The sequence below is a fragment of the Hyperoodon ampullatus genome (genome assembly GCF_949752795.1).
Source record: "Hyperoodon ampullatus genome assembly, chromosome: 5".
Lineage (NCBI taxonomy): Eukaryota > Metazoa > Chordata > Mammalia > Artiodactyla > Ziphiidae > Hyperoodon > Hyperoodon ampullatus.
The window spans coordinates 125659916-125685416 of record NC_136918.1 but is presented as its reverse complement, the minus strand read 5'-3'; positions in this window follow the sequence as shown (position 1 = coordinate 125685416).

The window sequence follows — 25501 nt, the reverse complement described above, 5'->3', positions numbered from 1 at the left end:
TCTTAGGCATAATGCTATTGCACACTTAGTACACTACAAAATAGTGTAAATATAACTTTTATGTGCACTGGGACACCAAAAAAATGTGTGACTCACTTCATCGCAACATTTGCTTTATTGTGGCGGTCTGTAACCAAATCTGCATTATCTCCAAAGCATGCCTGTACTATTCTTCCTGGGCATTATTTATTTGCATTTATCAATACTATTATTTTATTAAGAATCTTCATGATTGTTGGCATAAGTAAGATTGGTCTACAATTTTGTTCTTGTTTGCTGTCATTCACTTACTTTTTTCCAGCATTCAGAATTGATTTTAAGTTTGTCACATAAAATGAATAAAACACTGTTACTTTTTCTAAATCATTCAGGAATAATAAAAGTTTTCATGTTTCTATGATGATGATATAATAAAATGTAAGCACTAAAATGTACCTATAGAGATAATATAGTAGGACCCTGTTAAGAAATAAGCATCATGAAAACCACATGGTTTAATGTCTTGGCTACTTCTTTTCCCCAGATTAATACATGCCTTATTTTCATTTCTGGACTCCTAAGTTACTCAAATCAGGCTTGTGTCTTCTTCATCTATGTGCTTTCTGGAGGCTAGTCCATCACACACTTTTAGAACAGTGACTATACATGTATTAAATGGAATTAAAAGGAATTTAAGTGAAAAGCATATTGCTTTCACCTCCATACATACACATACACATTTTTCCTTAGAGTTACACTATTTCTATATTTTTTTAAATTATTTATTAAATAAGATAATTTGGGAATATATATTCATATTTATAGCTTCCATATATCTAATAAAAGGCCACTCAATCTCTGTTATACTCCATCTTAGGTTTATCACTTTATCCAGTGATATTAATTCAGGCTCTTTGGCTATACATCATGGGAAGATAATAGCAAGCCATCCACTTCACCTACTGATCACTGAGTAGAAACAATCGAAGGAAGCTCTGTGCATAACCTCATTCAAAATACTGTATAGAAAAGTATTTCTTTGACAGGTGTACTTCATGATTAAAATAAAAAATGATATATCCAACCATTCAGCTGAAATCAAATATTTGAAAATTAATGATGCCCAATGACCTTGTTATTATTCTGTATCCAGCTCCATTTGATGTTAATCATTTGAAGTATATCACATTTTACTATAAATTGTCAAATGTCAATCATTTTTAAAGGATTCATAAAATTCATTAAAACTCACAAGAAGTTCCAGGAAATATGAGATTAAAATACTAAATATAGTGATGAAAAAGTATGTTTCTTATAATATTTAAGAAATTTATATACTTCTATAAATTAGTACTGTGTTCATATGTTTTGTTTCAAAGTCCTATCAAAATATTAATTTGTCTTAAACATAAATTATTATAACAATAATATGAAAAAAATACTGTATTCTTATGCTGAGTTGGCACTAATATTTTCAGGTTGTATGAAGCATAGAATTGTTGCTTTTGCAATAAAATGCTCCACCACTGAGCTATACCCCAAGAATAACTGCTTTTGGTTACCTTAAACTATTGATGAATTTGTTTTTAATTCCATTTTAATAAATCAAAATCAACCTAGTATAATTAAAACAATAGCTTTAAAAATAGCTAAAATATATATCTGTGTACTATAGGGAAAATGATTTAATATAGAGGAATATATACCTCTATGTAATTTGTGAATTTATATAATATATATATATATAATGTTCTGTGGTTCTACATGTTACAATGATTTAAAGACATTTAGAAAATGAAGATTAATTTGTGCCATTTAATTTTATTTTCAAAGTGATTAATTTAAACTTTAAAGGATAAGCTTTCAAATGTAGTCAATTTGGAGGGTAAATGGTAAAGATATTTCAGTGGAGATCATAGCTTCAAATTAAAGTAATTCTATAATGAGAGGATACCGTGTCAATGAGTATATGTAATTGTGAATACTGTACAATTGGCAAATGAACAACCAACATTGCAGAACTGATATTTGAAAGCTTTTGCAAGCAGATAACTGATAACTTTATTGTTCAAGACCAACAGTGTTCTTACAAATTATTTGAGGTAATTTGCTTTAAAGAGGTAAAACAGAGCTTCACAATAAATATGTATACGATGCATGCAGTTCTTTCTATAAAAGTAAATTGAAGATAATTTCATCTTTTTTTTTTTCTGACACTTACTTGTAACCATGGAATTATTACCTCTACTTGTAAGGAAATGAGTAAAATACAAATTTTAATTCAAGGTGGCATTGTCAAAATCTTAAGTAGCCAAAACAATTCGGATTTAAACATTAAAAATTTAATTAGAAAAGTGACATCTGCTAAATACTTTTTGTGTGTGTTAGTGGTCATTAATGATTATTCATGATATTGATTACTATGTGTAACCTAGGCCATTGTGCATATTTAAATTTACCCACTACTTTATTGAAATATCATGGAAATACATTAGTCAGATGGCAATTTCTGCTTTATTTGTAGCTTTTACATCCTTTTACACAAATGTTCTACTATTTACTTCTAATTGGAAGGACATATAACATATTAGGTACCATATGCAAAGGCATAATAAGCATTGTGAAATCACTTAAACTTTTTCTGAAAATATTTTATTTTGTATATATTGTTGCCTAATTTCTGCTAAATCTTATGTGAGAGTTACATCAATATTTATGCTGCTAAGAGATCCTTTAATCCAGCACAGGATGGACTTTTATACTAATATTTTCTTTATTTTATGTAAATTTAAGCTACATATACTATTTTTTCTGTTTTAATAATTATCATAAATAATTATTATTAATCTGTACCTAAATATTTAGCTTTTAATCATAAAATGTTAAATATCTTCTAATTTTAAGAAAACAGTAATTTCTGGATATTGCCAAACATATTTTTCTTATGCTTCACATAATCTGTCATAAGGATGATTTACTCTTTGATTTAATGCATATTTTAGTGTTTCAGTTTCTAAATTCAAAGGGTAAGAGTTTGTTTTCAAGTTCTAAAATCAAACACATTACTTATCTCTAATTCAAACTTTGCCTTAAAATTTCATCTTCAATAGTAGCTTCAACTGTGATGATTTTGAGTTAGAAGAAAATAGTCAAAGCAAGTCAAATATTTGCAAAACAAATGAGTGATCTACATAATTTATAACTGTAGAAAAATAAAGATATAAGATAAATGCACATATTCATTATATTTCCTCAATATTCATACTGTACAAACATAATTAAAATGAAAACTCACTCTAAATATGGCTTGATGCTCAACAGTTTTGATAAGGTTTAACATTGACAAATGAAATCTAATTCTTATGGAAATGGCAAGAAATGTAACTGTGAAGATGAATGATTGCATTTTTTTCTTCAATTTTCTTCAAATTTAATCATATTTTGTTTTTTGTTAAGATAAACTTTTCTTATCAAAATATAGGAAAAACACAAACATACATTTTGACAGTTCTTTATGTTAGACTGCAAAGGCACTTCTTTACCAATGAATTTTAGTTCTCTAAATATTCTATATTAAAAACTAGTTCTAATAATATTTTAGTCTGAGTGTAGCATATTAAATGAAGTTTTGTTTCACAACCATATTCATAAACCAATACATTAGTTGAGAGTATTTTTTTTATTGTCTACTTTGAGATTGAATTGTTATTACCTATAGACACATCAGCAGTATTCTATGAGGTAGCTAAAAGAAAAGGTACCATTCAACATTATACTGCTATTAGCAGATGATACAACCAAAAAGTAATCAAAAGTACAAGGCTTCACTTTTATTTATTTATTTGTTTATATGTTTAGTTTATTTTTTACTTGTTTGAAAATGAGTGTAAGAGCAATATGTAAGACTGACAAATTCAGGAGCTTTTAATTTTTATAAATTTCAAAATAAAGAATTATTAATAAGAAAGAAAAAAAGTTTGGAAACGAATTTAAGAGTCCTAGAGTGTAACGTAATGGAAAAAATAGTAAAATTTCTGTCTTCCTTCTTAAAATCAACTGTGTAGAAACAAAGAGAAAGGGACAGATGACCAACATTTAAAATGAATGATGATAAAATCCAGGCAGATTGAAATCTGCTTTAAATTGTAGAACGGCTGCAGAAGCCTGAATCTGTGGTAGCAGGTGCAGTGGTGAGAAAAATAGGTGGAAGTGGGGGAACTTCATTGCTTTGTCCTACTTCATGCTGTGCATTAAGAGAATCAATGCCACATCATTAATCTCAATAGCATGCTGAAATAGGTTTTAGCACCACCAGCCTTACAGGAAAATACCTGAACAGCCCCAAAGACCTATAAAAGTAAGGAGCTGGGATGAAGTGAGAGAGTGGCATGGATATATATACACTACCAAACGTAAAATAGATAGCTAGTGAGAAGCAGCCACATAGCACAGGGAGATCAGCTTGGTGCTTTGTGTCCACCTAGAGGGGTGGGATAGGGAGGGTGGGAGGAAGATGCAAGAAGGAGGAGATATGGGGATATATGTATATGTATAGCTGATTCACTTTGTTATAAAGCAGAAACTAACACACCATTGTAAAACAATCTTATTCCAATTACGATGTTAAAAAAAAAAAAAGAAAGAAAGAAAAGCGAGGAGTTAATGACAACTGACAACCTGTCTGCTGGGGGATACTCTCCAGGGCTGTCTCTATCCAGACTGACACTACCAGACTTCAAGAAATACTATAAAGCTATAGATATCAAAACAGTGTGGTATTGGTAAAATAATGGACAAACAGACCAACTGAATGGAAAAGAGACCTCACAAATGGACTCACATCAGTATAGTCAACTGACCTTTGACAACGGAGCAAAGGTAATACAATGGAGCAAAGATGTTCTCTTCAACAACTGGTGCTGAAATAACTGGACATCCACAAGCAAAACAATGAATCTAACAAAAACATTACATACTTTACAAATTTAGCTAAAAATAGATCATAGATCTAAATATAAAATTCAAAACTATAAAAGTCCTAGAAGATAACATAGGAGAAAATCTAGATGATCTTGAGTATGATGATGTCCTTTTAGGTACAGCATCAAAGGCATGATTTATTTAAGAAATAATGGATAACTAGGTCTTCATTAAAATTAAAATCTTCTGCTATGCAAAGGACTGGGAGAAAATATTTTCAAAAGGCACATATGATAAAGGACTATTATCCAAAATATACAAAGAACTCTTAAAACTGAACAGTAAGAAAACAAACCATCTATTTAAAAAATAGGTAAAAAGACCTTAACAGTCAGTACAACAAAGAAGATTTACTGATGGCAAATAAGCACATAAAAAGATGCTCAACATCCTATGTCATCAGGGAAATACAAATTAAAACAACAGTGAGATGCCACTACACATCCATTAGAATGTCCAAAATCTGGAACACTGATAATACCAAGAACTGGTGAGGATATGGAACAGAAGCTGTCATTCACTGCTGGTGGTAATGCAAAATAGTGCAGTCATTTTGGAAGACAGTTTGGTGCTTTCTTCCAAAATTAATATACTTCTAACAAACCAACTGGCACTCACATTCCCTGGTATTTACCAAAGGAGTTGAAAACTTATGTCCATGCAAAAACCTACATGCAGATATTTACAGCAGCTTTATTCATAATTACCCAAACTTGGAAGATGTCCTTCAGTATTGAATGGGTCAATAAACTGTGGTAGACACAGACAATGGAATATTAATCAGTGTTGAAAAGAAATGGGCTATAAATCCATAAAAAGAAATGGAGGAAACAAATACATATTACTAAGTGAAAAAAAGCCTATCCTAGAAAGCTACATACTAAATAATCCAACTAACCTTCTGAAAAGGCAGAACTGCTGCAACAGTAAAAAGATCAGTGTTTACAGGACAGGGAATGAATGGGTGGGTAACAGAAGATTCTTGGTGCAGTGAAAATACTCAGTATTATCATAATATTGGATACATGTCTCTATACATTTGTTCAAACTCATAGAATGTACAACACCAAGAGGGAACCCTAAGGTAAATTATGCATTTGGGTGATTACGATGTCTCAGTGTAGGCTCATCCTTGATAACAGATGGACTTTTTTGGCAGAGGATGTAGATAGTGAGGGAGGCTATGCAAAAGTCGGGTAGCTGATACACTGAAAATCTTTGCACTTCCTCACAATTTTGTTGTGAACCTAAAACTACTCCAAAAATAATGTTTAAAACACCCACAAATAGATATTGTGTTACTTTCATAATTAAAACTATGTAAAATTCCTTAAATTTATGAGGTAAAGCACTCATTTTCTTACAATAACTTCATTTAATGATACAAGAAAAACCTTTACATTTCTATGAATATAATAGCTTTGATGGCCATTATTCAGTCTACCACAACAATTTTGGAAGACAGTTGGGCAATTCCTTACAAAGATAAAAATAGTTTTACTGTACTCAGTCATCTTCTAGGTATTTAGAAAACTAATTGGAAAAGTGATATCCACACACAAGTATGCACACAAATATTTACAGCAGCTTTACTTATAATCATCAAAATGTGGAAGCGACAAAGATGCCTTTCAATAGGTAAATGGATAAACAAACTATGTGCATCCATAAGATTGAATAGTATTTAATTATTAATAGAAATAAGTTATCAAGCCACAAAAGACATGGTTGAATCTTAAATGTATGTTGTTAAGTGAAAGATAGCAGTCTGAAAGAGTTACATATTGTACAATTCCAATTTTATGATATTCTGAAAAAGCCAAAATATACAGATGTTAAACACATCATTGGTTTCTAAAGGTTCAGTGGAATAGTGTAAAGATTAGTAGATGAAGCACAGAGAACTTTTTTACTATGGTGAAACTTTTCTGTATGATACTGTAACTGTGGATACATGGCATTATGCCTTTGTCAAAATTCGTTAAACTTTATGGCACAAAGAACGAACGTTAATGCATGAAAATTTAAAATGCATCATTTAAGGCAGCTAAGGAATTCCAGAATAAAATGCAAAATGTGACAAAACATCCTAACTGTAATACAAATGTATGAAAAAACTCACTGAAGGGGGTCAGGGAAGTCATGTTGACCTGAGAGGGAGGGAGGGAGCAAGGAAGGAAGGAAGGAAGGAAGGAAGGAAGGAAAGAAAGAAGGAAGGAGCGGGAAAGGAAAAAAAGAGAGAAACTCTCATTGATGGGCATATGTTAAAAAGACAGGTGCATAAGAGCCAACTTAAAGAGCTCCCAAAAGCTAAAGGTGAAACAATTTGAACAAAAAGATAAATAAAGTACACTGGATTATAAACTAAATTAAAAAATAATTATTTGTAACTCAATGATGATATAAATAATTAAATGAAAGGGAAAAGACAAATCTCCCATTCAAAATTCCAAATAATGTATGTAACTACTATACCTTAGAGGAGGTGTAGTATGGATTCCCACTTCTTATGTGTGGGCTGTGTGTAGTTACTTCTTTGCAAAGAATATAATCAGGAAATGGGGTAATAAAGAGTAACTTTGCAGTGGAAATACCTCACAAACTCTACCTCAGCCAGGTGATCAATATTAATATCAACAGTGATAAATTTCATTGATAATAGGCCCCCTTGATATGATGTGATGCAAGATACTCTACCTCTGTGATCTTAGTCTCAAAAACCAATATTACATTCTAATAAGAAAGATATTAGATGAGTACCAACAGAGAGATATTCTACAAAATATCTGACCCATACTCATCAAGCTTCTCAAAGTCATCATTAACAAGGAAACTCTGAGAAATCAATGTAACCCCAAAAAGCAAAAGGAGATATTGCTACTAAATGCAATATGGTATCCTGGATGGGAACCTGGAACAGGAAAATGACATTAGGTTAAAAACTGAGGATATCTGAATAAGGAATAGGCTTTGGCTAATAATAACATATTAATATGGTTCATTAATTATAACAAATGTACCATAATAATGTATTTATAACAAGGGAAACAAATTGTGAGTATAGGGACATTTTCCCTAATATTTTTGCAATTAGTCTTGAAATATAAAAAAAATTACTTTAAAAAGTCATAAAGGTATTAGTTAAATAAGTAAATTAAAATGTGGGCACCGCATGAAATATAAGAAATCTGCTATATAGGATTATGAGTAATCTAATTTTGTACACTTGATACTATATGTATATATATACTGATATAGTATATAGCTGTATTGGGCAAATATAAGCACTGAATTATGGCTGAGGTAACACTGTTATAACTCAAAAATTAACATTCATTTCAAAGAAAAACAATCATATGGAACAAAACATGAGTGAATTCAGCTTTCATAATTTTATGCCATAGTAACAAACAACCTCAATATTATCACAATTTAGAAAAACAAAGTTTATGTCTCAAAAAGAATTATATCAGCTGTGGTTGGGCAGCAGTGTAGCTTCATATATTTATATTCTTGCACCTAGACTTTAAGTAGTTATGCCTTTCTAGACAAATAAAATAAATGAAATAAATCACTGGCCAATGATTAGCAATGTTGAGCATCTTTTCATATGTCCAGAGAAATCTTTATTCATATTCATAAGGAGGAAGTGTAAAATTATTAATCATAGATTGTGACAGCAAAGCATCAGATACAATTTATGCTTCCATCAATGTGAAATTAAATATGTAGAATAGGATGAATGCACATTATGGCATAAGCAGAGCATTGAGTAGCAGTGTGCACACAGCAACCTAGTTTTTTTTTTTTTTTTTTAAGCATTGAGTAAAAGGAATAAAATTCAAAATTACAATTATGGCATAATACCATTCCTGAAAGTTAAAAATGCATGTATATTTGAATAAAAATAAATATATTAATGAAGGAATTAAGCACATTAGATTAGTTGCCTGTTAAAGAGGAAGAAAATAGGATTGGTGAATTAAATCAAATAGAAGCAATGATGAAAAAGAAAGGAAGGAAGGAAGGAATAAGTGAAAAATAGGTAAAAGCTCTGGATAAAAGCATGTTAAAACCTTCATATTCAAAAATCACAAATAATATATTACTACTAAATTGAATTTAATAGTGGGATGAATTGGGAGATTGGGATTGACATACTTTATTGATACTATGTATAAAATACATAACTAATGAGAAACTACTGTATAGAACAGGAAACTACTCAATGCTCTGCGATGACCTAAATGGGAAGGAAATCTAAAAAAGAGGGGATATATGTATACGTATAGCTGATTCACTTTGCTGTACAGTAGAATCTAACACAACATTGTAAAGCAACTATACTCCAATAAAAATTAACAAAAAATAAATACAAGTTAAAAAAAAAGGAGCAAACATGCTGACAACCTACAAGAACTTAATGGAAGAATAAAAAATTTTGGTGTATTGATGCAGTGAATTCTACTCATCAATAAAAATAATTCAAAGTACATGCAACAATACAGATGAATCTCAAATGCATCATGAGTGAAAAAAAATTAGAATAAGAGTACATACTATATGATGCCATTTATATAAATAACAAAAACAGCCAAAATGAATTTATGGTAAGAGCTTATTTCAAATTAAGAATTGACTGGAAAGGGACATGAGGTAAATTTTTAGGGTTAAATAAGTGCTCTAAATCTTGTTTTGGGTGATGATAACAGGTGTCTGTAGTTGTCAAAATGCGTCAAACTGAGGATTTAAGGTCTGTGTCTTAATAAAAATAATTTATTTCATGAGATATACATGTATTTACCTCAGTTTAATGTAAAGGACTAGACATTATTTAGACTTTAAAAATTTGTGGGCCACTGATACTTAATTATAATTATAATTAATAACTGTAATTATTTTCACGAATTTATTATTTTACCTAACAGTGATAGTAGGAGGTTAGATCTATCTGAAGATAGTGTGTATTTTATACTGGTGCTTCTATTTTCATACTGAAAATTGTTATTTCTATTGTTAACATTGTAAGATAAATATTTTCACTACTGTGGCTGTTGGCTTAGCCAGGCAGAACAAGTACATTTGCATTTCTAATTCAAATGGCATTTTGAAATATTTCTGGCTCCTGTTTTTCATACAAAATTGGCATTTTACTGTAATTATGCAAATACAGTTTTCTAGTGAGAGTTCCTTTGTTGTTTATACTTTAAGGAATTTTATTTAAAAAAAATTAACCCATGGTAATCTCTTTAATTGAGAAAGAAGCTAGATGTATTGTATTAGCTCCTAGAATGTTAAAATATGAATAAAATTAACTTTTGTATTGCAATTTGTTTAGTTGAACCTCTGAGTTTATTTTTTTTCTAAAATATGCTTAATTAAACACTATGTGAAATTTTTATTCTAGTTCTATAATCACATAGACACAAATTTAAATTATCCATTTACTGAAGGGCAAAGCATGCTCAGTCATATTAGTGTACTTTGCCAGTTCACATAATTGTGAATAATAAAATCTGTTATTACTAGTTTCAACATAGAAAATTCTACCATGCCAAGGTACAATAGGGAATTTATAAAAATACTTTTGAGATTGCCTGGTATTGCTGTTTTCAGCAACATAAGGCATTTGCTATTCTGGAAAAAAAAATCTCATTTTAAAAATTGAGATATTCTGGAATAAAGAAAACAAACATAGCCTCATGCATGGGATACTCTAGAATGCCTTCTAAAATTCAGTAATAAAATTCTTGTGTTTTAAGAAAACACAATGTTTGGTTTAAGGATAATTAGAACTGAGATTAGCCAACATATGCACAAAAATTATTTCAAAAAAAATAGGAAGATTGGTGAAAAGATAAAAATAGTAGAAATAAGTGCAGAAAACTTGGATATTAGAATTTTAAATGAAAACCATTTAAAAAGCAAGTAATGATTTTATCATAGAAAGAAAGAAAATGATATCAAAATACTATAAATTTAATTTTAATATTAAATTTACACTAACACCAAGGTAAGCTGACACCAAGTAATACCAAGCAAAATAGACATTAAAACAAAATATATCGTTATATTTATACAGGATGTACACAATGAAGCACAATTTATTCACCATCCCCAAATATAAAGTTATTAAACTTACAGGTACTAATAACATAGCTCCAAATTTCATAAAGCAAATAACTAATAGAAATGAAATATAAGTTGACAGTTCCAAAATGACTCTAGTAGTTTTAAGAAACATCTCTTCTAGCACAATCAGACAAATATATGAGGATATTTAGTGATGCTTTGAATGGCAAAATTAAGCATTTTTATCTAAAATATATGCATATATATATATATATATATATATATATATATATATATATATATATAGTCCTGGTACTATCAATATCCAGTCTCCCAAAATAAACATAGATCTTTTACTAACACTGATCCAATTTTAGGACAGAAATAAAAGACATGTACAAGGCCTATAGGAGAAAAATTAATGTAAAAGTTACATTTTAAAAAATTAAATAACTAAATATACAAGGATCTACACTGAATTCATACAAAGAAAGACCAAATATAACAGTTCTTCCAGAAGAAAACAAAAATTCAACATAATATCAATCACTTTTATAATAAGGGTTCTATTGGGTCTGGCATAATTGATTATCTTTTTATTTTATTCTGAAAAACCAATTGCCACAAATAGCAAACTTTTGAAATTAGAGAATAAGAGAGAAAGAGGAGAAGGAAGGGATAGGGAAGAAGAAAAGGAGGAAAAGGAGGAGAAAGAGTGGGAAGAAGGAGGAGGAAGAGGAGGAGAAGGGTAGAAGCATAAGAAGGGGAAGGGAGGAAAATAAAAAAAGGAGAAGAATATACATAAAAAGATAATTAACAATATAGGAAACATTTATAAACATATGAAATGATGTGAAAATATCAAATTTTCAGGAAAATTCAAAATAGAAATACAATTAGATATAATTTCACAAACTTCAAGTGAACAATTTTTTTTTTTAAATCTGGTAATATCAAATAGCAGAAAGGTTAAAAATAAATATCTTTTTTTACTTCTGGTATTACTATGCACTGTTATCATTTCACATTACTCACTCAATATGAAGAAGTACCTAAAATAAGATGAAGCAATTCTACTACCAGACATACACCCTAGTGAAACTTACATATATGTGTTCATGTAGACCTGCCCAAGAATATTAATAGATGCAATGCTTACAATAGCCAAGAATTAGAAGTAACTTAAATGTCCAATAGCAAGAGATTAAACATATATATTGTAGAAGCAATGATGCAGTGTACATAAGGGGTATTATTGAAAACAGCATAAGATTTATATAAGATATTAAAATATCAAGATCAATACTATATATTGTTTATAGATATGTAAATACACAGAGTTTAAATTAATATATGATAATGATGAGCAAAAATCCTAGGATAGTGATTTCCTCTGGACGGGATTACATCAGGAAAGAAAGCACAGTTTCTTTAAATGCTTTATTTTTTTAAGTTTTGTGAAGTTTCATACATTACTTGTTATAACTTTATTAGAAATAATTTAGTATATATTAAGTGGCTAAATTTTGGCTTTTGTTTCTATTTGTAGCTTATTTTATATTTTTATTCAAAATTATTTACATATTTTTCCACTTCATATTTTGATAAAAATAATTTAGTAAGTCAAACCAAATCAGAACACTTGTTGAGTACTTAACCTCGGTTATTTACATGCATTTTGAGAGAAATTACAAACATATATGTAATTTCATACATATATGAAATTACATATATATATGTAATCAAGAAAAATTAATAGTCCAATTTGATGCATAACACGAAAACATTTATAAAGTCAAACAAAAATATTCACTGGACTGAAAGCAGCAATTTTTAAAAAAAAATCTAAAGTAGAATATTAACCACCAATTTATTTTTCTTAAATGCTATAAAGAGCATAATTAAAATGTTTGCTTCAAAGATAAAATATTTTATATACTGCAGGAAATTGCAAAGCTTTAATAAGCTACACTTCATTGCTAATCTTCAGAGAGAGATACAATGCATGCCACCTGCCAAATTTATCTTAAAATTGAATATTTTCAGGAGTGGGGAAATTGTGTGGTTATCTCAAACAAATGCTTGGAAATAAGGATTGGCCAAAAAGTTTGTTTGGGTTTTTCCATATGATGTCCCATAAGATGCTTTTTGGAAACCCAAATAGCATTGTTGATTTCCAGAAGAGGAAATGGTTTTAAGGAAGTTTCATGAAAGCATTATGTTTTTTTCATTGGCAAAGTGGAGAAAGAAAACTAAACATAGCAGTGATTTATAACCATCCATAGACTAATAAAAAAACATTACATAAGTGATGAAGGAATACAAATTATCAGCTTATTAAATATTTCTACCAATTTTCCCAGAGTCAGTTAAGTTGAAAATACATGACTGTTTGTAATTATAATTTTTTTAATGCTTTAATATTTTAACATCCTATCAGGTGTCAGGTCATACCATGGCTGAAAAGAAGTACTCTGTGTAATTTTGACTAACGTGTTAATGTTTGCTTAGAATATTGTGTTAGATCGGGATAAAATAGAAACAGAAAAGTTTACTTTGTTTTATAGTAAATACCCATTTTGATCCATGGGTATGTCTGTTTTCTCTTCTTTCTGCTCAACTGATCATCTATTTTCCTAACACACTTTCTTCTCTAACAAGGATTGGGAACTTGGAAAACAATCTCAGAATCAAGTGCCAACTCTTCCTAAGACACTCAGGCCTGTTTTGGATGCCCTCTGGGACATGATGGCATGTGAGGCTGTTTCCAGGCACAAACAGCAGAAAAGTTGACAGATGCTGGCATTGTTCCTGAGATTTTTTCTCTAATGGATTCGCAGCAAGACAAGAGAAATAAAATGAGACCATATTTGATGTCTTATATAAACTGCCTAGAATGTATATGATACAAAATTATGAAGAACTAGCTGTTTTTGTTTTAATACAAAATATATCAAAACTGCTTTATACATCATCTAAAAGTATTATTTTACAATGATCTATTCAGTGAATATTTATTATTCATTGCATTTACTGAGATTTATGGGCATATCAAAAGAAAGAAAACATACAAATCACTCTTGTATTTACTATTCTGTTTTAAGATTCACTTCACCGGCTTTGTAGATAATTAATATTTTTTTAGTATACTAATATTTAAATTTTATTTAAATATTTAAATGTGTAAAAACTTAAAGATGATAAATAAAGAATATTGTTTGAAACTAAGGTTGTAATAAGGCATAATCCATTTTTCTAATAACAGTGAACATTTGATAAATGTTAGATTAAAAACAAATAAATTTTGTGCTGCCCCTGCCACAAAGAAGCCTGTGTGCCAGCACAGGTCACTATCCGCACGCCTGAAACCCCCAGGAACCTGCGCAGCCTGCCACTGCCAGGGTCCCATGATCCAGGGACAACTTCCCCAGGATAACACATGGCGCTCCTCAGCCTGTTGCAATGTCACGCTGGCCTCTGCCTCCGCAGGCATGCCCCGCATTCTGTATCACTCCCTTCCATCCCCCTGACTAGCCTGAGTGAGCCAGAGTCCCCTAATCAGCTGCTACTTTAACCTTGTCCTGTCTGAGCGAAGAACAGATACCCTCAGGCGACCTACATGCAGAGGCGGAGCCAAATCCAAAGCTGAACCCCAGGAGCTGTGAGAACAAAGAAGAGAAAGGGAAATATCTAACAGCAGGCTCAAGAGCAGCAGATTAAATCTTCACAATCAACTTGATGTACCCTGCATCTGCGGAATACTTGAATAGACAACAAATCATCCCAAATTTGAGGTAGTGGACTTTGGGAGCAACTGTAAACTTGGGGTTTGCTTTCTGCATCTAATTTGTCTCTGGTTTTATTTTTATCTTAGTTTAGTATTTAGAGTTTATTATCATTGGTAGATTTGTTTATTGATTTGGTTGCTCTCTTCCTTTTATTTTTTTTTACATATATATATATATATATATGTATATGTATATATATACTTTTATCCATTTTCTCTTTTTGTGAGTGTGTATGTGTATGATTCTTTGTGTGATTTTGCCTGTATAGCTTTGCTTTTACCAGTTGTCCTTGGGGTCTCTCTGTCCTTTTTTTTTTTTAGTATAGATTTTAGTGCTCGTTATCATTGGTGGGTTAGTTTTTTGGTTTGGTTGCTCTCTTCTATAATTCTTTTTTTTATACTTTTTTATTTTTAATAATATTTTTATTTTAATAACTTTTATTTTATTATTATTTATTTCTTTTTTCTCCCTTTTCTTCTGAGCCACGTGGCTGACAGTGTCTTGGTGCTCAGGCTGGGTGTCAAGCATGAGCCTCTTAAGTGGGAGGACCGAGTTACGGACATTGGTCCACCAGAGACCTCCCAGCCTCATGTAATATCAGATGGTAAAAATTGTCCTGGAGATCTCTATCTCAACGCTAAGACCCAGCTCTACGCAACGACCAACAAGATACAGTGCTGGACACCCTCTGGCAAACAATTAGCAAGACAGGAACACAACCCCACACAATAGCAGAGAGGCTGCATAAAATACTAATAAGTTCACAGACACCTCAAAACACAGCACTGGATGCTGTCCTGCCCAGCATAAAGATAGGATTCAGCCTCATCCACCAGAACACAGGCAGCAGGCCCCTCCACCAGGAATCCTACACAACCCACTGAACAAAGTTTACCCACTAGTAGCAGACACCAAATGCAACTTGAACTATGAACCTGCAGCCTGTGAAAAGGAGACTGCAAACACAGTCAGTTAAGCAAAATGAGAAGACAGAGAAACACACAGCAGATGAAGGAGCAAGATAAAAACACTGCCGACCAAATAAATGAAGAGGACATAGGCAGTCTACCTGAAAATGAATTCAGAGTAATGGAAGTAAAGATGAACCAAAATCTTGGAAATAGATTGGAGAAAATAAAAGAAACATTTAACAAGGGTCTAGAAAAACTAAAGAGCAAACAAACAATGATGAACAATACAATAAAGGAAATTAAAAATTCTCTAGAAGGAATCAATAGTAGAATAACTGAGGCAGAAGAACAGATAAGTGACATGGAGAAAATATAGAGGAAATAACTACTGCAGAGCAGAATAAAGAAAAAAGATTGAAAATAATTGATGACACTCTCAGAAACCTCTGGAACAACATTAAACACACCAACATTGGAATTATAAGGGTTGCAGAAGAAGAAGAGAGAAAAAAAGGTACTGAGAAAACATTTGAAGAGATTATAGTTGAAAACTTCCCTAATATGGTAAAGGAAATAGTCAACTGAGTCCAGGAAGGGCAGAGAGTCCCATATAGGATAAATCCAAGGAGAAACACGACAAGACACATATTAATCAAACTAATAAAAATTAAATTCAAAGAAAAAATATTAAAAGCAGCAAGGGAAGAGCAACAAATAACATACAAGGGAATCCCCATTAGGTTAACAGTGAAACTTTCAGCAGCAACTCTACAAGCCAGAAGGGTGTGGCAGGACACATTTAAAGTGAGGAAAGGGAAAAACCTACAACAAAGATTACTCTATCCAGCAAGGATCTCATTCAGATTTGACAGAGAAATTAAAAACTTATTAAAATTAAAAACAGTATTTGTCTTTGTCTCACTTATTTCACTAAGCATAATACTAACTAAATCCATCCACATTGTTGCAAATAGTAGAATTTTATTCTTTATTTATGTCTGAGTACCATTCATTTGTATATATATACCACATCTTGTTTATAAATTTTCCTGTTGAGGGACACTTGGGTTGCTTCAATATCTTGGCTATTATAAATAATATTGCTGTGAACATTGGGGTGCTTGTATTTTTTCAAATAAGTTTTTCAGATATACCTAGGAATGGAATTGATGGATCATATGGTAGCTCTAATTTTAGTTTTTGAGGACTGTCTATACTGTTTTCCATAGTGGTTACACCAATTTACATTCCCACCAACAGTCTACAAGGGCACCCTTTTCTTCACATTCTTGCCAACATTTGTTATTTGTGATCTTTTTGATGATAGCCATTCTGACAAGTGTGAGATGACACCTCATTGTGGTTTTGGTTTGCATCTCTCTGATGATTAACAATGTTGAGCATCTTTTCATGTTCATGTTAGCCATTTCTGTGTCTTCTTTGGAAAAATGTGTATTCAGGTCTTCTTCCCATTTTCAACTGGGTTGTTTGTTTTCTTGATATTGAGTTTATGAGCTGTTTACATATTTTGGATATTAACCCTTAATCAGTCACATCATTTGCAAATATCTTCTACCATTCAGTAGGTTGCCTTTCCTTTTGTGAATGGTTTCCTTTGCTGTGAAAAAAATTTTAAGTTGAATTAGGTTCCATTTGTTTACTTCTGCTTTTATTTCTTTTGCCTTAGGAGACAAATCCAAAAATATATCGCTATGATTTTTGTCAAAGAGTGTTTTGCTGTTCTCTTCTAGGATTTTTATGGTTTTGGGTCTTACTTTTAGGTCTTCAATGCATTTTGAGTTTATTTTTGTATATGGTGTTAGAAAATATTCTAATCTCATTGTACTATATATAGCTGTCCAGTTTTCCCAGCACCAGTTTTTGTGGTCTTTTCTCCATTGCATATTTTTGGCTCCTTTGTCATAGATTGACTATAGGTGAGTGGGTATATTTCTGGGCTTTCTATTCGGTGCCATTGATCTATGTGTCTGTATTTGTGTCAGTATCATGCTGTTTTGATTACTTTGGCTTTGTAATATAGTCTGAAGTCAGGGAGGATGATACCTTAAGTTTTTTGCTTGTTTTGTTTTCTCAAGATTGCTTTGGTGATTTGGAGTATTTTGTGGGTTTTTATAAATTTTAGGGTTATTTGTTCTAGTTCTGTGAAAAATATCATGGGTATTTTGATAGGGACTTCATTATACCTTTAGATTGCTTTGCATAGTATGGAAATATTAACAGTATTAATTCTTCCAATCCAAGAATATGGGATATCTTTGAAAGCAGCAGGCTTTCAGATTCAGCAATTTATTTTTATAGCAGAGGCAGTGTGGACTGAGTCCAACAACTTTGCTTGCAACTTTCAAATTCTGCTACTTCACTGTCAGAGCAGACACACTGGTTCTGTTGGTGATATGGTGTGGCTGCATACTTCCATTTTCCTGGAATTGCTTGGGATCTCCAATTGATTTCATACATCTTAGTAAATTAATTTATATCTTAAATGACTAGAGTGGATTATATCCACAATTAAAACTCCTTTCCAATTCATAACCTTACAGAATTCTTTAATTATTTCAGTTTTCACCCCCGTTTTAGGCATAAAGTATTATAAATTTCTCTTCCACTAAGTTGTCTTATTTAATTTTTGTATTTTTTATAATCTTCCTAATCTAAAGAGTATATTTCCTACTTATATTCAAATGAGGCCCAATTGGATATTTTTTTCAATTGAAGTATAGTTGACTTAAAATATATATTACTTTCAGGTGTACAACAGAGTAATTTGATATTTTTAAAGGTTATGCACAATACAACTTTATTGTAAAATATTGTCAATATTCCCCGTGTTGTTCATTACATACTTGTAACTAATTTATTTTATAACTGGTAGTTTCTACCTCTAACCTCATTCACTTATTTTGCCCCCCTACTCCACTTCTGTCCCATCTGGTAACTGCTAGTATGTTCTCTGGATTTGTGAGTCTGTTTCTGTTTCATTATATTTATTTGTTTTGTTTTGTAGATTTCACATATAACAGAAAACATACAATATTTGTCTTTCTTTGTCAAACTTATTTCACTAAGCATTATACCTTTCATGTCCATCCATGTTGTTCCAATGGCCAGATTTCATTCCTTTTTATGGCTGAGTAAAATTCCTTTAAATACATAGATAGATAGATAGATAGATAGATAGATAGATAGATAGATAGATAATCTCACATCTTCTTTATACATTCATCTGTCCATGGGTCCTTATGTTGCTTCTATATCTTGGTTATTGAAAATAATGCTGCTACAAACACTGGGGTGCATATATCTTTTCCAAAGAGTGTTTTTATTTTCTTTGGGTAAACACCCAGGAGTGGAACCTCTGGATTTTGGGGTAGTGTTTTTTGAAGGATCCCTATACTCTTTTCCACATTTGCTGCACCAATTTACATTCTCATTAATAGTGAACAAGGGTTTCTTTTTCTCCACATCCTCGCCAACCCTTGTTATTGCTTGTCTTTATGATGATAGTCATTTTGGCAGGTGTGAGTTGACGAGGTCTAAATGGTTTTAGCAAATGTTTTATACCTTTCGTTTGATCTATAGCTACATATCTGAAGTTATGATAATGATAGTAGCAGATATAATGGCAAGGATGGTTTGCTCATACTGCAAAGAATCTGTCACTGAAGTCCAATTTATAAAAGTAAAACACAGCCCCTTTCAATTTCTCAAAAGTATACTTGATTCATTCTGTTCTTTCTTTCAAAATATTATTTATACAGACATTTGACTGAACTTTGTAACACTGTTGAAAAGTATTATGGCATTAACTTAAATTTCATTACAAATATGTTATCACCTCTTTAACCCTAGATTTTTAAAAATTTTGTCTGACATTTAAACTGACTTTCAGAGTATCTTCTCAAAGTGTCTTAATGATATTTCTCATTATTATAAATATATAAGTAATGGGACCAAAAAAATTCTCAGTGCTCAGAGTTAAATGTCTCTTTATCTCTGAGACATTTCATTACTACCTGACATGACTGATAGCTATAACTGCATTCAGCATACCATCATGACTTTTTTCTGCTGAATATTTTAAATGTATGTAAAGTAAAATTTTAAAAACATAAATATGGTGAAAGCCTTCAAAATTAAGTTTTTCATTAAGACATTATTTAAATAAATAACTTTTAGAACCTACTATATGCTCTGCATTAATTAGGTGGTCCGGATAAAAGAACATTTATATCACCTGTTCCAAAATAGATTTCATATTATTTCTGCTATATATAGGGAGTCATAAAAATAAATACAATTTCACTATAACAAATTACTCTGTGAAACATGATATATCTATAATAAAGACATGCTCAAAGTCAGACTACAGACAAGAGACACCTGTCCTATTTCGTGACTAAGTTGTTGGCTACAGAATAGTGAGACTAAAACTGTGGTGCCTGGAACTGCAATGATAGTATCACTTGCAAATTATCAGGCCCAACCTCAGATATACTCAGTTTAACTTTCTGGGAATTTGGGCTCAATAATCTGTGTTTGAACAAACTTTAAGTATTTCTAATGCAGACTCTAGTTTGAAAACCTGTGCATAGAATATTATCTTGATAGAGATAGTGTCCTTGCTAAGACATTAAAAAGAGTCTGGAATCAGTCTATAAATCACAATTTGTTTAGGAATTATGATTAGTACAGAATTTCAGGACAGTACAAGGAGGCACTGTTACAAGGAATGAAGTTGAGCATTTGGTCACAGGCTTCACCATGAAGGGTCTTTATGTTGTGGTAAGAAGCTTTAATATTTGGTACAAGTCCATGGCTTTAATACTTTTGAATGGAAAACACATTGAAAAATATTTTTTACATGTTTAAACAGATGAATGTGTAAGTGTGTATTCACAAAATTATTCATACTCTATTTATTTTTCTCTTCTGTTAAATTTTATTATTTTATAGTTCATTAAAAAGTTGGTTGAGAAACACAAAACCAATTTTATAATCCACTTTTGGACAAAAATCAGCAATTTAGATAATACTAGTACATATGATTGAGAACAAAAGAGGGGTTTAAAGCAAGGTGAAAACATGAAGACCAACAGAGCAATAACTTAGAATAGATACAGAAATCGAACAAAATCATGTAGATGTCTAATCAAAAAATAAGAAGAACAGTAAGAGATGATAAGGGATGAATTTAAATGAGTACCAGCAGGTGTAGATGAAATAGAGAAATATTAAAAATAAGGAAATGATAAGATGTGGCAGCCAATTAAATCTAGAGGATGAGAGAGAAGAAGAAGGTAAGTTTGACCCTCACTTCTTGATTTATGGGACTGAGTGTAGGGTAAGTATATTACCTCCTCAAATTAAAAGGAGAGGAACTAGTTATTTATGAGGTGGCAAGAGGGATGGGAAAAAATCACTTCAGGTTTGAAAAATTATGTTTTCACTGAACCACTAAGAACATTCTGGTTACAAATATACACATAATAACATCAAACTCACCTAAATGAAAAGAACTTGACAGTGGGTCATATTACATACATATATTGTTTTGGTTAGTGGTTATTTTCTCATGAATATGAATGCAGATGCATTTTTATTCCATGTCATATTCCAAAAATATTTAAGACAGTGGCAACTGAATAGGAGGCAATTATAGCTCTCAGAGTAACAGTGTGAAAGTGGTGAAGGTTAACCCAGTTATTTTTATAGCTATTTAGAGTTGTTATTTTAGAAAGGCTTTTGTAGCCATGTTATTAGGTTTCAGACATTAGGAAATATGTTGTGGGGTCTGTTTCAGAGGAAGGTGCTAATGAAAGAGTATTGCAAAGATGGTTAAGCTTTCCAGTTTCAGTGAAAACTTTCCTTTCCTTTCCTTCTTGCCCTACTTTTTCAAAGGGCAAATTTTCTAATAAGCTAAATTATATTTCAGGGTCTTAGCTGCTAAATTTAATATAAAGACATGTGAGAATCTCTCACTTAGAATGTAATACTGGGAGCTAGGGAAACTAAATGCTGGGATTCAATTAATAATTACTTCTATTAACACATTTCTCAAGCTTTAAGCACTTTAGTCAGTTTAAAACATCTCTATTAGGTTCACTGTGTTGCTTTCATTAAGGAGAACCTGTGGATCTGCTTTCAAGTTATATTGAAATATACTAAAATTATGAAGTAATTACCTGATATTAGTATCATTTAATTTCTCCATATTATAATTTCTCATTATTTATATTTTGCTGTAAGATAGATATACTTTTAAGATTTTAGTAAGTTATCACTTACGGTCTGAAAATAATATAATTTATATGTTTCCTCAGATAATAGTGTGAATATTATTTTTAAATTATTTTCTTTTTAGTCATATTTTATTTAACTTTCTTAAATATTATTAGTAGAGCTGCTATTCGTGTCATGGTGTCCAGTTATAATTATGAACTATACAAATGTCATGGTAGGAAAAATAGCCCCCCAAAATGCCCTAATCCTTAAAACCTGTTAATATTACCTAATATGCAAAAATTGTCTTTGCAAATAAGATTAAGGACATTAAGATGGGAGAGATTATCCAGATTGGTCCAACGAATCACAGTGGTACTTATAAGAGCAAGGCACATGGAATCAGAGTCAAGGGAAAGGGGGATGGATGACTGAAGCAGAGATTGGAGCTATGCCCTTTGAAGATGGAGGAAGAGACCACCAACTAAAGAATACAGGCAACCACTAGAAACCCAAAATGCTTGAAGACAGAGTCTCCCTCCCAAGTTTACAGAAGGAAACAGTCCTGCTGACACCTTGACTTTAGCTCAGTGATTTTGGACTTCTGACCTCCAGAACTATAAGAGACTAAACTTTTGTTGTAAGTCACTAGATTTCTGAGAGTGTGTTATAGCAGCAAAAGGTAATCAATACATATAGGCACATTCTACTTGTATTATTGGTAAGCAGTAAATCTGGAATAAATATTTTTCAAAAAAGATTGAATGTTGATTTTAAGTCATTTTATATTTACTTCTCAATTTACATATCTTATATAGTAAAGTTATTTATTCAAATAACCAAGAAGTTCCACATTCATAAATGAACTCTCTTGAGGCTGAATAGGTCACTTTTCATGTTTGTTTTGCACACGTGTATGTTTCTAATTTATCTCATATGTAGGAATGAAACTCAGGCTGACATGCGGCTGGAGTCTGTTAGCAAGATGGTAGACCTGGGAAATTATCCTAAGGCTTATTCATTCTGGGAGAAAATACACAAGGGATGCCTTCTGCTTGGACTAATACACATGGAGGCACAGCCTATGAACAGTTGGGAAGTGCTTGTAAGATATACATACCTCCTGAGAATGGTAAGTGGAGTTTCTGGAAGGACTTCCATGATCTTTACATTGAAAATACTGTTGTCTACAGCACTGGTGTCTTTTGGGGGACTATAAGGTAAGGGAGGCTGACCCCTCCCCCTTGGACTCTACCTTTATGCAGAAAGTTGAATTACATATTTGTGGTAATAAAATTTATATCTTTCACTAGTGCCTGTTTATTATCCCATTTATACCACAAACTATCATAAAATTCTCCCAAAAAGATTGTTTATATGATGATATTTTTTAAATAAGCAATAAATTAATGTATATAAGTTTGTATTTCCTCTAAACATTAGGTCTTATTTTAGATCACTTTTTTTTCTGTTCCTCATGAGCATTGAATGTTATCTAGAATGAACCTTCCTTTATCTAATGTTAGAAATAATTTTTATATTTAGAAACTTAATGAAAGTTATATATATATATGTGTGTGTGTGTGTGTGTGTGTGTGTGTGTATAAATGTACATATAACATATATAAATACTTTCATTACTTCTGAGAATGAACACAAAAGCTTGTGTGCATGTAGTCTTTTGTGTGCAAAGTTGAATAATGTTATTGAAATCTAAGCTATGACATTTTAAAAGAAAAAGCTTTGCTTCTCTTAAACAAATATAATCATGTCTTTACATCTTCAGTGTATGAGAACAGTGGTATATTAAATCAATTTTATGGTACTTCACATCTTTAATGAAACACATTTTATGATGACTTTATGACATTCAATTATTTATTCTTTTATTTATTCATTGATCTCTAGATACTTGTAAAATCAAGTGATCTTTAGTATCTATAAAACATCCCATCATCTTATTTAATGTTTCTTAAGTCTCAAGATCAGGCAATCAGATACTGTAGGTTACCTAAGCTAAAATAAGGACTAAAATATGGCAGGAGAGATGAGAGCTTTATCAACTATAAAAGTCAGTTGATTGAATACAGCTGGGAGCCAAATGAAGAATATTAATGAGTCCAAGTGTTGCCTCATTTTTAACATCACAGTCCAAGAAACCTTTAAAGGCTGAGTTGATTCAGCAGCAGATATCAGCTTGCAGGCAGAAAACAAGATTCAGGGATGCACATGGAGCAGCCCATACTTAAGCTTCCAGGCAGGATGCCCTTGAGATCCGTTAGTCCTATATATGTACAGTAGAAACCCAAGTTCAGGCTAACATTGAAGACCAACATTACAGCAACCAGGAAATAAGTATAGCACAATATCCAAAGCTAAGAGGGGATTAGGTATTTGGCAGAGTCAAGGAAGCAGCAGGCACTTTAAGCTCTGTTCTTAAATTAAGGCTCACAGATGTTCTTGAACCCAGACACTCAGTGCAGGAAACCCATAATTACAGCAAAATGGTAGCAATTCAATCAGATGAAGCCCAGTGGTCACAATTAGACCACAATACTATGCCTCTGCTCTGGATGCTTTCTTTGTCTTTTCACCTTTATTGAAATATAATTACATGTAACACTGTATAAGTTTAAGGTGGTTATTTGATATTCATGTATATATTGCAAAATGATTACCACATAGTTAGTTAACACATCCATCACCTCACATATATTTTACTTTTTGTGATGAGAACTTCTAAAATTTATTCTCTTAGCAACTTTCAAGTATATTACACAATATTGCTAACTAAAGTCACCATGCTGTGCATTAGATTCCCAGAACTTTGTCATGCTATAACTGGAAGTTTGTATTCTTAGACTACCTTCACCCATTTTCCCGCTCTCCCACTGCCCCCATCCCCACTGCTGAACGTGATTTAGAAGCTCAGCTATTAGGGTTCAGGCATCACTTCCTCCATCATTTTCAGAGGAAGGTTAACAATAGCCTTGCATTGTTTTGGTGATGGTGGAAAGAAGAAAGGGAGAATAAGAAAGCTGGATCAAAGGACAAGGTTTAAGAATAGATGCAAAGTAAAATATTGGTTAAACTTGCTAAAATCTTTTCACTAAGCTATGTCATTTTTCTCCTGTTGCCTGTGAGAAATACAGACAAATTCTAAGTTGTCAATCACCAGAGATTATTTTAATTGTTTTTAACAATGTTTATGTCTCTTCCTTTCTTATGTGGACCATTAAACTCATCAATTTTTACATTTCTGCCTTGGCTTTCAGAAAGCTAGGAGCTATTTTGACTATACAATCACATGATTATATAGACAATTACATACAGTATTTATGTTTATACAATAAAAGTAAAGATGTTTGTTTTCTTAGGCTGTAATCATTTCCTGAATTAGGATGTAGGTGGATTAAAATAATGGATATTAAATTTTATATAAATATCTAAAACAAATTTGGGGTTATTATTTTTTATTATTATTAGAAAGTTGATACAAGTGGTTCAATATTTTCTGCTAGATATTTTGAA